Raw genomic sequence first — 16,404 nt, 5'->3', positions numbered from 1 at the left:
ACCCCATCAGCTTTAGGACGAGTGACCATTTTTTAACTTACAAGGTACAGCTCTCATTTCAATAGTGGTACCCTAAATAAAATCTCTATTTGTCTTAAACCAACATTACCTTTTTTTTTTTTTTTTGTCTATTTGGAATCTGGATACCATAGTTAAGAGAAAATATAATCTATCAATATGAGGATCTAAAGCCAATTTTTTTTTAAGGAAGTGGAAAGTCTTGTTTTAGGGTTTTAACAAATTGGAAATTTCTATGTACTCTGATGAATATTCAATTTTAAAAATAGAACTTGATGCAAATGTTGTAGTCTCCTTCATTAGCAGTCCTACTGTAACTAATGATGAATTTACTACATTGATTAATGAATAAAGGAAGCTTCTAAGGCATTTTCCTCAAAGTCAGAATTAGGCACTGCTATAGGGAAGCAAATTGTTGTACAGATGCTATACGTTACAACTAGGAGGGGAGCTTTGATGAATGTAATGTTTCCTTATTTTTAACTACCTTCCATCTGATGTTATGTTTTTGTTAAATTGTAGACAATATTGTTTTGCTTAGTGACCATTTATCAAAAACTATTCTTGTTCCCTAACCTTTGAATGCATTACAGTTTAATAAACAAATAAATACACTTTTTCAATAACATAAGATGAAAATTCCCTATGGCACTGCTGGAATATGCTAAGCAATTGCTAGATACCAATCCCACATCGACAAAATGAATGATCTCTTAAATGTTTATAAGATTCCAAACAAGGCCTGCATATTGCCGAGCTCAGTAATATGAGCATATAACCCAAGTGGGGGCATAAATGTGATGGGACATTGGTCCAAACTAGTTGGTCGGTTTTCAGTAAGGCTTTCAATTTGGCCTGCCCGTTCCAAGCGAAGAGATGAGCCAATGGACTTGAGCTAAGGCTCTGGGTTCAGTGGTTCCTAAAGATGAGGGCAATGCGTGAGGCTGGTTTCACAGAGCAGCGACAACCTTCCACTCTTTGCAGTGGAAGGATAATGGGCCAGTGCCGATTGGATCCAACATGACCCACAAGCTTGAACCCAACTGAACCATCACTTTTTTTCTTCTGTTTTTTTCTCTAGTTTTTCTGGGTTGAACACAATATTTCTCTTAGAAGAATCTAAAACAAACATGTCCAAGATATGAACTATCTAATCTAAAAAGTTGATTTTTGTTTATAACGATAATATAGATTGATAAAACTTGGATTTGATCCCTTAGATACAAAATTTAAGTGGCTGATAAAAAATGCCTTGATAGTGATGTTAATTGAGAATAATATACTTGAGTTATGTTAGTTCAATTTGCATAAAATCAATTCTTTGACTTTCAAATGGAGGCACAAAAAAACCGGATTAACCTTGCACGAATCACAATTAAGTCAAGCCGAAAATACACTTTAGGTCTTTACATTTTAGGCCGATTCTCATTTTGATCCCAACATTTTAGGAGCACCTACGTTGGTGGCCCAAAAATCGAAAATTGTTTCCATTTTGGACCCTACCAACATCTAAGTAAACAAAATTACCTATGTGGTGGAAGGAATGAATCATTGGAATGTTATATGCAAAGTAGCTAATAAAATAATAATTAAACAATTCATTTTGCATTTAAAAATGCCACGTCAGCATTTTAATTTTTAAAATCAACATCAGAAAAAAAAAATTCTGAACTTTTGATATAAAATTATATATATTGTTAGGGTCATGGAGGCGTAGAAAAACTGGATTAACTTTGCAAAAATCACAATTCACTACTGCTTAAAAAAAAAAAAAAAGAGGAGTTCTTATCTGAAAGCTCAATATTACAAATGCTAGAGCTTGTCTAATTCTTAATTACTACTTGATTAATTTTAATCTAAATACACTTGATGCAGAATATATGTGATTAGCAAATTAATAAATTAAAGCACTCAACAATTGCATGGATGAACAAATAAGTGCAATGCTAAAATGGAAAGGGCAATTGGTAAAAGAATAGCAAACCCAAGATAACATGGCTGTGTTATCGAAGAGGAAACCGAAGAACCCGGCAAAAAACTTCTCTACGACCCCTCTACGACCCTCCAAGTCAAAATGATCCATTAATAAATAAGTTGGACTACAAGGATACCGAAAAGATCCTTCAAACCAAATCTACCCAAAGTACTTGAGCTCTCCAAGCTCTTGCTACCAACGGACTTCTCAGAGTCTTGTCTTTACTAGCTTCCTAGATCCTGCAACACCGCCCGATTGCACCGCCAAGCTTCACCAGCTTATTTTGGCAAATACCTGATACTTCCCAAGCTTCAAAACACTCTCTAACTCTAAATAGGTGTAGGTTGTGTTTGGGTACAAATCTCCTCTCAAGGTATAACAATAGGAGAGAGAAGGAGAAGAGACTACAAAGATTTCTCACTTGAGAATGTGTAACTCTCTCTAATAAGGTGGTGTGTTGTAGAAACCTTTTTAGGGTTTTCTTTTGAATAGCCTCCTTAAAATTTTGTGGGTAATGAGGTACATATAGTATGGGTGAAGGGTATAATCACACTTAAAATCATCTAGGTAGAGAGTTTCGTAGGTCACTTGCAACTTGGCCAAGTTACGAAATGACTCGTGAAATACAGCCTTGCAAAAGACTGTTTAGCTTCCACTATGTGCTTCTCACATGACTTTTCATGGGTTGTCCACTCGCGAATCAGTTGTGAGCAAGTTGTGTAGTTAACCAACTTAATACTAAACCCAATAAAAAATAAATCAGACAAAATACAAGGAAATAAACTAATGAAATTACAACACTTCTTGCCATGGAATAAAGCAAACATAAATGTTATGTAAAAAATCATAACTTAACATTATCTAATAAAATAGAAAACATGAATTAGATAATAGTGACAAGAAAAATATAGGGTGTTTATCTACACTCTATAACTTGGTACAATAATCGGGCCACAATTAAGTCAAGTTGAAAGTACACTTTTGGTCTCAACAATTAGGGTAGATTCTCATTTTGGTTCCTACTTTTTGGGAGCAACTACGTTGGTTCCTAAAATTGAAAATTAGAAATTAGAATACACACCAAGAATAAGATCCAAAAGATTAAAGAAAAGAAGATTAAATAAAAGATAACTAGTATTTTTTTTTTTTTTGAGAAGGAAAAAGATAACTAGATAAGTTTTCACACTTGATGCTAAAAAGAAATAAAAGGTAAGTTTCCCTCCCGAGTAACAGTCTTGCCCCGCAATTTCTCAAAAAAAGAAAAGAGGAAAGAACACGCCACAAACATATCATATGTCAAACATGGATCCAGCACCCCATATGAAGTGGTTGTGCTTCCTATGTAGTGATCAAATAAAGGGATATAGGGATGATTTGCAGGCTACCAAAAAAATAGAACAATTGACTTTAATTAATTCTAGTAAAAAAGAGAAAACATCATATAAAGAAGTCTAACCACTTCTCCAAAACAAAAACAAAAGGACCACATAGAACAAAATTTTCAAAAACTTAAATCAATTAGAACAAGTTAATCCCTACAGAAAATCACATTCAATTTCCATAAAAGGACACATTATTTGCAGTTATGAGTTATGACTTTAATACGTTGTATTTAAAAATAAAAAAATAAATAAAAAACCTTTAAACGCACAAGCATAAGGACTAAGTTTGGCCTCCAAACAAATTTGCAACCTTAGACTCCAGCTACCAATAAGAATATGACATTTGTTCTTGTCATATGTAATGCATGAATATGACAATTATATTTACTTCAAAAAAATTTCAAATTCTACGCCTTTTTTCGGAGATTTAGGTTTTTTTTTTTTTTTTTTTTTGGTCGTTTAAAGAATTTGGTTTCCTTAAGAACTATATCATCCTCCTATAAATCCAACAAAAGTCTCTTTTGATCACGTGCATTTGAAGGCTTCAACTACTAAAACTTGGAATAGTATGATTATAATCTCAATCATGTTTTAGATGAGAAACACTTACAGTTGGAAGTGGTAGAAGTGGAGACCAGTGGGCCAAAAGAAGTAGTAGAATCTTCAAGAGACATGGCAGAACAAGAAAGAGAAAGTACTTATGTAGCTGATACATGTTGATGTGATCGGATCAGTGAATTACCAGAATCTTGAGAATGTATTTTTAGACATTTAATTTTTTTTCCCAATTTTGACACAAATACACAAGTGGGTTTTGGATAGGGTTGTCCACAAACCCACTCCACCCACGACTAATTCAAAAATTTCGATGGTTGACGACTGGTGTTCACCTTCAAAACAAGTGAATCGAGTGGTGGTTGTCCTCCATCGAAATCCAACTTACCAAATTCAAAGAAAAATAGTCAAATCTGGCATAGATCTACCAAATTTGATGAGATCTCTGCTAGATCTGGCAAGATCTTACTAAATTTGGTGAGATCTTTGCCAGATCTATCAAAATATTATCAAAATTGGTGAGATCTTTACTAAATCTTTGCTGTTAGAAGCACTTCTCCACCTCTCTCTGTCGTTAGCTGGCGTTGACTAAACTGCACACCAGCCGTGAAGTTCTCGATCCATCGATCCTTATTGGTAGATGGTGGGTGGAGTTGTCTTCCACCCAATCTAATCAAGTTGGGTGCAGGTTGAACACAAACCCGACCTGATCAAACTTGTAGACGCCTCTAATTTTGAACATATGGTCTCACCATCAACCCACCCTTGTGAGAAGAGGAAGTGCCATGGCAAGGCTCGACCTTTTCAATTCATCTATAATTTCAAAAGATGGGAATTAAGTTAAGTGAAAGTGAACCTTAAAACTTTAACAAGATTCATAACCTATCATATTTGTACGCTATCTTTGAATTACTTTTAGTAATAGATTTTTAAATTGTGGGACAAGAACATTTTGCACTAGAAACAACATTTAACTCTAAAACCTTTTGAATTACACACATCCATGTAATTATCATAAAAAAAAAAAATGCCACATATATGAGATAAGTATCGATTTGTGTTGATTGATAATATATAAGATATATGCATTTTCTCTCCTACAATACTTAGATCTCTTGCAAAACTGGGTAATAGATATTGAATCTTTTTTTAATAGGTATAACATATTCAAACCAAGAGAATGAGGCAGGTTCCCAACCAAAATACAATCATGCTAGTAGATAGCTATTTCTAAAAGGAGATGAAGCTCCACACTTTTTGAGGGGCATTTGCCATGTCTTTTTGTAATTGACTTAGTTACCATCAAAAGAAGTTGAAGCCAAACCGCAAGTACAACAAATCCCACACTTGTTGAGAGGCATTTGCCATGTCTTTTAGTAATTGACTTAGTTACCATCAAAAGAAGCTGAAGCCAAACCACAAGTACAACAAAGCCATGACCATCGAGCTTTCCCATCAATATCATTAATTACCAAAATGGTTGAAGTTGTGGAGACAATTTTGGAAATAGCTACTAGGAATGTACGTTATTGAAGGATCAATATCCAGTTTTGGCTTAGCCCTTTACTGTCAAATTGTGCATATGTCTAAAGGAACCCAAAAAAAAAAAAAATCATACTTCATTGTATCCTATCATCCACGATGGTACTGTTGGATTTATACTTGTAAGTGATGATTCATGTGAAATAATAATGACAAGAGTTAGTGGTTAATATAACATAATTGAAGCAAATCTTATTGGTTTAAACTTTTGGATTAGGTGGTGTCCTTAATTGTTATATTAATAACTCATGAGTTAACTTCTCACAAAGTATTCTCTCTGCAATAGATACACCAAAAATACAATCCTGTTTTTACCCCAAGGATTTTCTTTTGCATTTAGAGGCCATATAATTGTCAAGGATCTGTGAAATTTCTGGTTAAACATGGGAGAGCAATCACATGAGCAAGAATGAATAATTCTCAAGAATGGGTTCAAGTCACATGAACAACAATGAATACAAATTGAAGCACCAATTTCTCCCAAATGAGAACAACTTAAAGCAAAAGCATCATATCAATAACTAAATTCGTAAACTAACAAAATGTGATGATCAAATCAAGAGTAGGATAGCTCAAATCTCCTGGTGTTTTCAGTTGAGAAATTTAAGGTCCAAATCCTTATTTCTCATTGTAAATATTGAATTATCGAAAAAGAATTATGACGATCAAAGCATGGTCTGTAAATTCAAACCTTTCTCTATTGTGTAGGGGTAAGATTAACTTTTAGGTAAACTGGATCACAAATGCAAGGATCCCTAAATAGAAAAACGAAAAAAAAAAAAAATTATTTGGCTAATGAATAGAGCAAAACATTGAAATGATAACCAGTCATATGGTGCGGGTAGGCCTACCTCAACTGTCAAATAATCTTTTGACAAAAGCCTTTCATGATTACGACTATATATTGCTGCAATGGATAAACACACAAAAAGGCAAGTTTACCCATGAATGATGTCTACATACTTTTTCAGGCCTAATGTATAAAACAAGTGAGATTTTCCAAGTAAGAAAATGAAATATCCTAAGATGACGATGAAAAATTAATTGGATCATTCCTATTGAATCCCTATTAAACTTATATGCTTTATTCCCTTGCTTCTCTGTTCTATTCTTCTCTAATTTGAAAGCAACTCTTACCTCTTTATCTTTTTGGGATTTCATTTTTGTTTCTAAGATTGTAAATTTTTTGTCTAACAATGTGGCCTATTAGGTGGCCGTTGTAATTGAGATGGGCCTATCTCCATCTCCTCTCTTCCTTCTTGGGTGCTTGTCCCTCAAGTTGGAAATGGCTTAAGGGCCCTCTCTTGTTTCTCTTTGATATATTATTTTTCATAAATAAATAAATAGGATCATTCCTAAGAGAAGATGAGGATGAATATACTAGGCATGGCAAAATTATATTTAAAAGACATTTTTGTAGAAATGTGATATTTTAAAATTTTGTACAGAAGAAAATTGTCAATTTTAGGACTGCCATTTATTCCCCTAAAGTTCCAAATTAATCTAAGTTATACTCCATAGTGTTCTGGCAAGTAATCGACAGAAGTCTGGTTTCCAATTGCAATGGTTTTTTAATTGAACTTTGATTACTATAATGTAAAGGCTTCTTTGGCCGTGATTCAATGCAAGTTTAATGTAACCTCACAAGTTAATATCATCATATAATACTAGTAGTCTAAGTGAAAGCTTGTACATGGCCTGCTATACTACCAAAGACGTATAAGATATGTACATTGAATGGGGAATAATGTAATTCTGGAAAGGTTTATTACTCTTTGTGCATCTACAAATCATCTTTTGTCTACAAAATTTCTACAGTGCTAAGTAACCTACATTTGCTGTATTAGTGAGCTAAATTGTACAAATTCATATGGCTATAGTATCAAGCATATTGTTAAACTAAACTTGTTGGAACTCCAAGTCTCGCTATTCAAGGATTTTTTTCTATCCATATTGAGTTTCTCAAAGTACAAAGCTCAGAAGTTATACTTGTGGGGGTGGAGAAAGGACATGTCTTAAAACAGAGAACAAGAATCTTAGACACAAAAAAAAAAAAAAAAAAATCAAGAACAAACCTTTTGTTTATAAGAATTTCCGAAGACAGTGGATGCACTTTTTAGATATAGTCATATTGAGTCCCACACATTGATTTTAGCACTCAACTCAAAGGCCAACTTTAACACTCATATCTGTCTAGGCACAAATTAGGCTTCAAATGGACCTAACTGATTAGTGGTTTTTTTTTTTTTTTTTTTGGGCATAAAACGGATTAGTTGACTAGTGACCAATATTAGGATGCTACCTTTGGTATTTATAAGTTAAGTGCGACTATGTTAGTGACACACAGAGCTTAAATCGTCTTTTGTACAAAAATAATTTATAAATACCTTACTTGCGTATCTCAAGCTTATAAGTTCATTGGTGTGCCTGCTCCAGGCAAGGAAAGAACCCAATGGGCTTTTGCTAAAGCTTATAACCGCCCAACATGGCACTCTGTATTGAACCACTGGACCATTATTTTCCTTTAATCAAACATTTTATTCATGTGTTGTTTAGCCTTTAAATTGAACCCAACTGCCTTTCTCACTCTTTTAGCAAGAATATGTAAAATAATATGAAGGATGAGGACACGATTTAGTTGGACTGTTGGTCAATTTATGTTTCTTCTGGCGCTCTACTAAATGACTGATTACCAGGAAGACATTCGTTTGTAGGTGATAAAACTAAAGGTTTTTATTTTCTTTAATTTGGTATAAATATATATATATACACACACACACACACTAGGATAAATTCCACTACTTCAAAAGATCACTAACAAAATAACAAGATATAATTAGAAGTTGAAATCTGAAAAATCTGCAGAGAATAAAGAGAATAGATGGTACTGGTTAGTAATGAGGAAGTCAATTTACTCATATAGCAGAGTAACCATTTTTCTATAGACAAGTTTCCCGCTTACAGAATTTTTTTTGTGTAGCAATGGAATTAATAATAATCAAAAGGTAATGCATCTCTTTTTTTCAAGGAATGATGTCAATTTTATTGAAGTTTTGAGCTTTAAGATAAGTGGCTAATCCTATGGAGTGAGATATTTAAAGATTTCTGTGGCCTAATCAATGTGTCATGGGAAGATATCATAGTTCCATAAAATCCCATCAACTTTAGGACGAGCGACCATTTTTTAACTTACAAGGTACAACTTTCTCTTCTCAATAGTGGTACCCTAAATAAAGTCTCTATTTGTCTTAAACCGTCTTTACCCTCTTTTTTCTATTTGGAATCTGGATAATATGGTTAAGAGACAATATAATCTATCAACATGAGGATCTAAAGCCAGTTTTTTTCAAGGAAGTGGAGAGTCTTGTTTTGGGGCTTTCAGAAATTGGAAATTTCTATGTGCTCTGATGAATATTCAAATTCCAAAAATAGATGTTGATGCAAATGTTGTAGTCTCTCCTTCATGAACAGTCCTACTGTATGAATTTACTACACTAATTGATGAATAAAGGATGCTTCTAAGGCATTTTCCTCAAACTCAGAATTAGGCACTGCTATGGGGAAGCAAATTGTTGTGCAGATGCTATAACTAGTAGGGGAGCTTTGATGAATGTAATGTTTCCTTAACCTTTGAATGCATTATAGTTTAACAAACGAATAAATACACTTTTTCAATAACAAAAGAGGAAAATTCCCTATGATGCTGTTGGAATATGCTAAGCAATTGCTAGATACCAATCCCACATTGACAAAATGAATGATCTCTTAAATGTTTATAAGATTCCAAACAAGACCTGCATATTGCCGAGCTCAGTAATGTGAGCTTGTAACCCAAGTGGGGGCATAAATGTGATGGGACTTTGGTCCAAACTAGTTGGTCGGATTCCGTGAGGTTTCAGTCTGGCTCGCCCGTTCCAAGCAAAGAGATGAGCCAATGGAATTGAGCTAAAGCTCTGAGTTCAGTGGTTCCTAAAGATGAGGGCAATGCGTGAGGCTGGTTTCACAGAGCAGCGACAACCTCCCACTCTTTGCAGTGGAAGGATAACGGGCCAGTGCCTATTGGTTCCAACATGGCCCATTGGATTGAACCCAACTGAACCATCACTTTTTTTTGTTTTCTCTCTCTCTTTCTCTAGTTTTTCATTTCATTTTCATGACCGAATTAACTTTTCCTCCTACGTTGTTATTAAGGACAATTGAAACAACAATTCTCTTAGAAGAATCTAAAACAAATATGTCCAAGATATTAACTATCTAATCTAAAAAGTTAGTTTTTGTTTAAAACGATAATATAGACTGATAAAACATAGATTTGATCCCTTAGATATAAAATTTAAATGGTTCATAAAAATGCCTTGACAGTGATCTTAATTGAGAATAATATATTGAGTTTGATAGTTCAATTTGTATAAAATCAATTCTTTGATTTTCAAATGGAGGCGAGGCGCAGAAAAAATGGATTAACTTTGCACACATCACAGTACACAAAGACTTTTTTTTTAAAAGAGAGAATCACTATTTAAACAAAAAAAGAAAAAAGGAAAAATAAAAAAAGAAGAGTTCTTATCTAATAAATTAGAATACATGAATTAGATAATAGTGAGAAGAAAAATATAGGTTGTTTGTCTACACTCTATAACTTGGTACAATGATCGGACCACAATTAAGTCAAGTCGAAAATACACTTTCGGTCTCTACATTTTGGGCCGATTCACATTCCGGTCCCTTCTTTTTGGCAGCAGCTACATTGGTTCCTAAAAATCGAAAATTGTTACCATTTTGGTCTCTACCATCATCTCAGTAATGAAAATTACCTATGTGGCGAACAAAGTGCATCATTGACATGTTAGATGCTGACATAACTAATTAATAATAATTAAAAAACTGATTTTACATTTAAAATGCCACGCCAGCATCTTAATTTTAAAAATCCACATTAGAAAAACTTTAAAAAACAAAATTCCAAACTTCTGATATATATATATATATATATATATATATATATATATATATAATTAAATAGAAATGAGGAGAATTTTATATAAAATATTATTACTAGAATTTTTATCAATTTAAAATAGAATTTTTACATGTTACAATTCCATTTGTGAAAATAATTTTTTTCAAAATTAAAATTGATAAGATTCTATTTTAAATTGAAAATGTCAAAAGAAAGATTAATTAGATTAGCGTTATTATATATTGAAAAGAAACTATAAATGAAAGCATAATACACACCAAGAATAAAATCCAAAAGATTTACCATCACACACTCTTGGTGCGATGGTCACTCCATAAGTTTATGTGCTTGTGGGGTGTGGGGATAAGGGTCGGGGTTCAACTCTCCAAGGATACTTCACACACATATATATTTAGATTAGATTAGAGTAAAATTTCTATCTTGTATAAAAATAAAATAAAATAAAATAATAAAAAAAATATCCAAAAGATTTAAGAAAAGAAGCTTAAATAAAAGATAACTAGATTTTTTTTTTTTTTTTTTTGAGAAGGAAGGAAAAAGATTACTAGATTTATTTATTTATTATTATTTTTTTTTTAAAAAGAGGGAAAAATATAACTAGATAAGTGTTCACAATTGAAGCTAAAAAGAAATAAAAGTTAAATTTCTCTCCCGTGTCACAGTCTTGTTCTGCAAGTTTTCAAAAAACGAAAAAAGGAAAAGACAAATAGAATACATGTATTTTCTCTTTGCAGTCTATTCACATTTAAACTAATGAATATTATACATATTAATATATGTATTATCTCTTTGTAGTCTATACACATTTAAATTATTGAATGCATGTGTCACCAATAAAATGTAAATAACTAAATATACTAGATGATATAATTTAAAAACAGAATAAAATACAATTGGATTAAAGAAATTATTTAAAAAACAACAACAACACAAAGAACAAATAGTTAAATAAGTAGCTACGTTACGTAAAATTATTTCTAAAAGAATCGATTATATAAAGTGGTGGGGAAGTAAATTTTTTTTTTTAGTGAAAGGTTGACTATTGATAGAATGTAGTGTGAGTGCTTACATATAAGGATGTTGATGGTAAAAATAATATAAGTTAATATTTGTTATTTATTTTGAAATCCATCCTTCATTAGTCACTATTACACATTTAATTGACTCTTTTTTTTTTTTTTTTATTTATAGAGATTTTCAACTTATGATGTCTGCTCCTGATGATAGCTCTTTTATCATTTAGCCAAGACACCAATCAGTTTTTGGTGTAGGCGCAAATTGAACTCCATATATCTTATTCAACAATCAAAGACTTTACTAGTTAAACTGACTAGAACCCACCACATTTAGACTTTACCAATTAAACTGACTAGAACCCACCACGTTTACTTGACTCAAACACAAATTGTAATAAATCACTTATTATCTCAAAGGTCAGACACAAATAGATTGTAATAAATTATTGATTGTCTAAAATGTTTAAGTTATGAATTAAACCACTTGATATTTTTAACATTTCAAAGAAGGTAGAGTGGAGAAAAAAATAAAATTCAAGACTTCTTACTCTGGTTTTATGATAAATTACTAATTATCCCTAAAACTTATGTTGGTAGGAAATAATGAATCTAATCATCTATTTAATTTACTGTTCTTTGAGAAAATTTATTTTTTTAATCATAATTCTATTATATTGAGTCCAATTACTCAAGTCACAACCCTAGGTGTCTAATCTAATCTTAAAAAAGTAAAGGGTGAGCCTGCTAAGCTAATCTTAAAAATCTTACTTATTTGTCAAATGTTTTTGTGACAAATTTTGGCTTCAAACTTTGTTATACCTAAGGTTACAACACCTACTAAAAATTTTAACATTACTAAATTTTTTTAAAAAAAATATCCTAATTGTTGGATTGAATTTTCTTTATATTCTTAACACGCATGTCATGTTTTATGTGAATCAGATTTTATTTATCATTCAATCCATAAAATTATATATAATTTAAAATTATAAAAACTTAAAATTTAAACATTTGATTGATGGCATAGTTATTGAAATCAAATCTTCTATAATTTCGCAAGAATGAAGAATATAAGAAGAAAAAAATATAATTTAATGGTGGATTTGTTAAAATTCACTTCCAATAATAAAAAATTGAGTGAAATTTTATTCTTAACCTACAATCAAGTCTGTTTCCAAAATTTGTCCGTACTTTTGAACTAGATTTCTTTTCCCTTCATGAATCTAATTACTTCAGTATTACACTATTTCTTCTCTTTCTATGTGCGCGTGTGTGTGTGTGTCTAACTTCCAATAAGAATATGACATTTGTTCTTGTCATATGTGATGCATGCATATAATACTTATATTTACTTTAAAAAATTTCAGATTCTACATTGTATTTTCCGAGATTTAGTTTTTTATTTTTGTGCCTTTATAAAATTTTGTTTCCTTGAAAACTATTTTATCCTCCTATAAATCCAACAAAAGTCTATTTTGATCATGTGCATTTAAAGGCTTCAACTTCCAAAACTTGGAATTGTATGATTATAATCTCAATGATTATTTAGATGAGAAACAAATATAGTTAGAAGTGGTAGAAGAGAAGAACAAGGACATCCAAAAGAAGTAGCAGAATCTTCAAGAGACATGGAAGAACAAGAAAGAGAAAGTACTTATGTTGCTGATACATGTTGATGTGATTGAATTAGTGAATTACCATAATCTTTTGAAGGTATTTTTAGACATTAAAAGTCTTTTTTTTTTCTCTCTAATTTTAACACACACACACACACATTAGTGGGTTCTGAATAGGGTTGTTCACAAACAACGACAAATCAGACAATTATGTTGGTTAATGAAGGGTGTTTGCATTCAAAATAGGTGAATCGAGTGGTGGTTATCCTCCACCAAAATATGACTTACTAGATTTGACAAAAAATAGTCAATTCTGGTGGAGATCTACCAAATTTGATGAGATCTCTACCAGATCTGGTGAGATCTCCAATAGATCTAGCAATATCCTACCAGATTTGGTGAGATCTTATCAGATTTAGTGAGATCTCCATGAAATCTTTGATGTTTTAAGCACTTCTTTGCCTCTCCCTGTTGTTAACCGGCATTGTCTAAATCGCACACCACCCATGAAGTTCCCAATCTACTGATCCTTATTGGTCAATGGAGGGTTGAGTTTTCCTCCACCCAATCTGATCTAGTCGGGTGCAAGTTGAACACAAACCCGACTTGATCCAACTTGTAGACACCTCTAATTTTGGAAATATAGTTTCACCATCAACACACCTTTGTAAGAAGAGGGAGTGCCTTTGGGGCAAGGCTTGACCTTTTCAATTCATCTATATAATTTTAAAAGATGGGAATTAAGTTGAGAGAAAATGAACTTTAAAACCCTATCAAGATTCATAATCTATCATGTGTGTATGCTATCTTTGCATTATATTTAGTGATAGATTTTTAATATTGTGGAATGAGAACATTTTGCGCTAGAAACAACCTTTAGCTCTAAAACCTTTTAAATTACATACATTTGTGTAATTATCATAAATAAAAATAAAAATACGTCACATATATGAGGTAAGTATTGATAATATATTAGATGTATGCATTTTCTCTCTTACAATAATTGGATCTCTTGCAAAACTGGGTAATAGATATTGAATCTTTTTCTAATAGGTATAACATGGTCAAACCAAGAGAATGAGACAGGTTCCTGGCCGAAATTCACTCATTCTAGTAGATTACTCTTTGCTGAAGGAGACGAGGCCCCATGCTTGTTGAGGGGCATCCGATTATCTTCGGTAATTGACATAGTTACCATCAAAATAAGTAGAAGCCAAACCTTAAGTACAACAAAGACATCACCATCGAGCATTCCCATAGATATATCTTATTACTAAAATGGTTGAAGTCGTAGACAATTTCAGTAATAGCATATGGGGATGTTCGTTACTGAAGGAACAATATTTGGTTTTGGCTGAGCCCTTTAGGGTCAAATTGTGCATATGTCTAAAGGAACCCCCCCCCCCCCCCCAAATACGCCATTGTATCCTATCATACATGATGGTACTATTGGACTTATACTTGTAAGTGATGATTCACGTGAAATAATAATGGCAAGAGTTAGTGCTTAATATAACATACTTGGACCAAATCTCAATGGTTTAAACTTTTGGATTAGGTGGTGTCCTTAACTGTTATATTAATATCCCATGAATTGACTTCTCACAAGGTATTATCTTTGCATTAGATACACCAAAAATACAATACTTTTTTTTCCCAATGGATTTTCTTTTGCATTTCGAGGCCATATGATTGTCAACCATCCGTGAAATCTCTGGTTAAACATGGGAGAGCAATCACATGAGCAAGAATGAGTAATTCTCAAGAATGGGTTCAAGTCACATGCAGGGACGTTGCTAGCTTGGGGCAATTCCCCCCCCCCCCCCCCTTCTAAATATTTTTAAAATAATATTATTATATATGTGTAATAATTTTAGCAATTTTGTTCTATAAAATTATATTTTTTCCCTTAAACAACATCATTGATTCTTTTAAGAGTAATGCTATATTGACAAAAATTTTTACAATATTTTTACAAACTGTTTTGGAAGCAAATTCTTATTGGTTCACACATGGACCAACCACTCACATAATTTTTTTACTTACTAGTAACTACTTATTACATCAATAATTTATAAAAAAAGTTTGTAGTGCTAGTATTTTCTTCATTTTAGTGACTATAAAAAAATTTATAGATTTAAAATTTAAAACAAAATACACAAGCCCAAAAAAAATAGCTCAGTAACAAAAATTACCAATAGTAAAACTTAAAAAAAATTAAACTCAATTAACCAATTTTATTTAAAATAAACAACCTTGTCATTTAAAAAATTATAAACAAAAATAATTTTGTTCTTACTGACATTTAAAAAAAAAAAAACTCAGCCGCTAAGTAGTAGCAAAGTGAAAGGTTGAAACCGCTGCACATACTCAACAGTAAAACCACCACCCTTAACCCAAAGCTCTGGCTCTGTCCCTGGTCACATGAACAAATATGAATACACATTGAAGCACCAATTTCTACCAAATGAGAAATAATTAAAGCAAAAGCATTATATCATTGAAAAAATTCGTAAACTAACAAAATGTGATGATCAAGTCAAGAGTCAGATAGCTCAAATCTCCTAGTGTTTTCAATTGGGATATTTAAACTTCAAATCCCCCTCCCTCGTTGTAACTATTAAATTATCAAAATAAAAAATAAAAAATTATGATGATCAAAGCATTATCTGTAATCTCAAACCTTTCTCTATTGCGTAGAGGTAAGATTAAATTTCCGGTAAACTGGATCACAAATCCAAGGATCTCAAATTAGAAAAATAAAAAAATTTACTTGGCTAATGAATAAAACAAAACATTGAAATGATAACCTGTCATATGGTGGGGTTTGGAATTCCTCAGCTATATAATAATCTTTTGACAAAAGCATTTCATGATTATGACTATGTATTGCTGCAATGGATGAACACACAAAAAAGGCAAGTGTACTCATGAATGATGTCTACGTACTTTTTTAGGCCTGATGCATAAAATAAATTTTCCAAGTAAGAAAATGAAATATCCTAAGATGATAATGAACAATTAATAGGATCATTCCTATTGAAGCCCTATTGAACCTATATGCTTTTCCCCTTTGCTTCTCTATTCTATTCTTCTTTGATTTGAAGGATGCACTTACCTCTTTATCTTTTTAGGATTTCATTTTTGTTCTTAAGACTGTAAAGTTTTTGTCTAACAATGTGGCCTATTGGGTGTGGCCTTTTGTAATTGAGATGGGCCTATCTCCATCTCCTTTCTTTCTTCCTGGGTGCTTGTCCCTCAATTTGGAGTTGGTTGAGGCCCTCGCTTGTTTCTCGTTGATATATTAATTTTCATTAAA

The sequence above is a fragment of the Castanea sativa genome, chromosome 11, assembly GCF_040712315.1.
Source record: "Castanea sativa cultivar Marrone di Chiusa Pesio chromosome 11, ASM4071231v1".
Lineage (NCBI taxonomy): Eukaryota > Viridiplantae > Streptophyta > Magnoliopsida > Fagales > Fagaceae > Castanea > Castanea sativa.
This window is presented reverse-complemented; position numbering follows the sequence as displayed.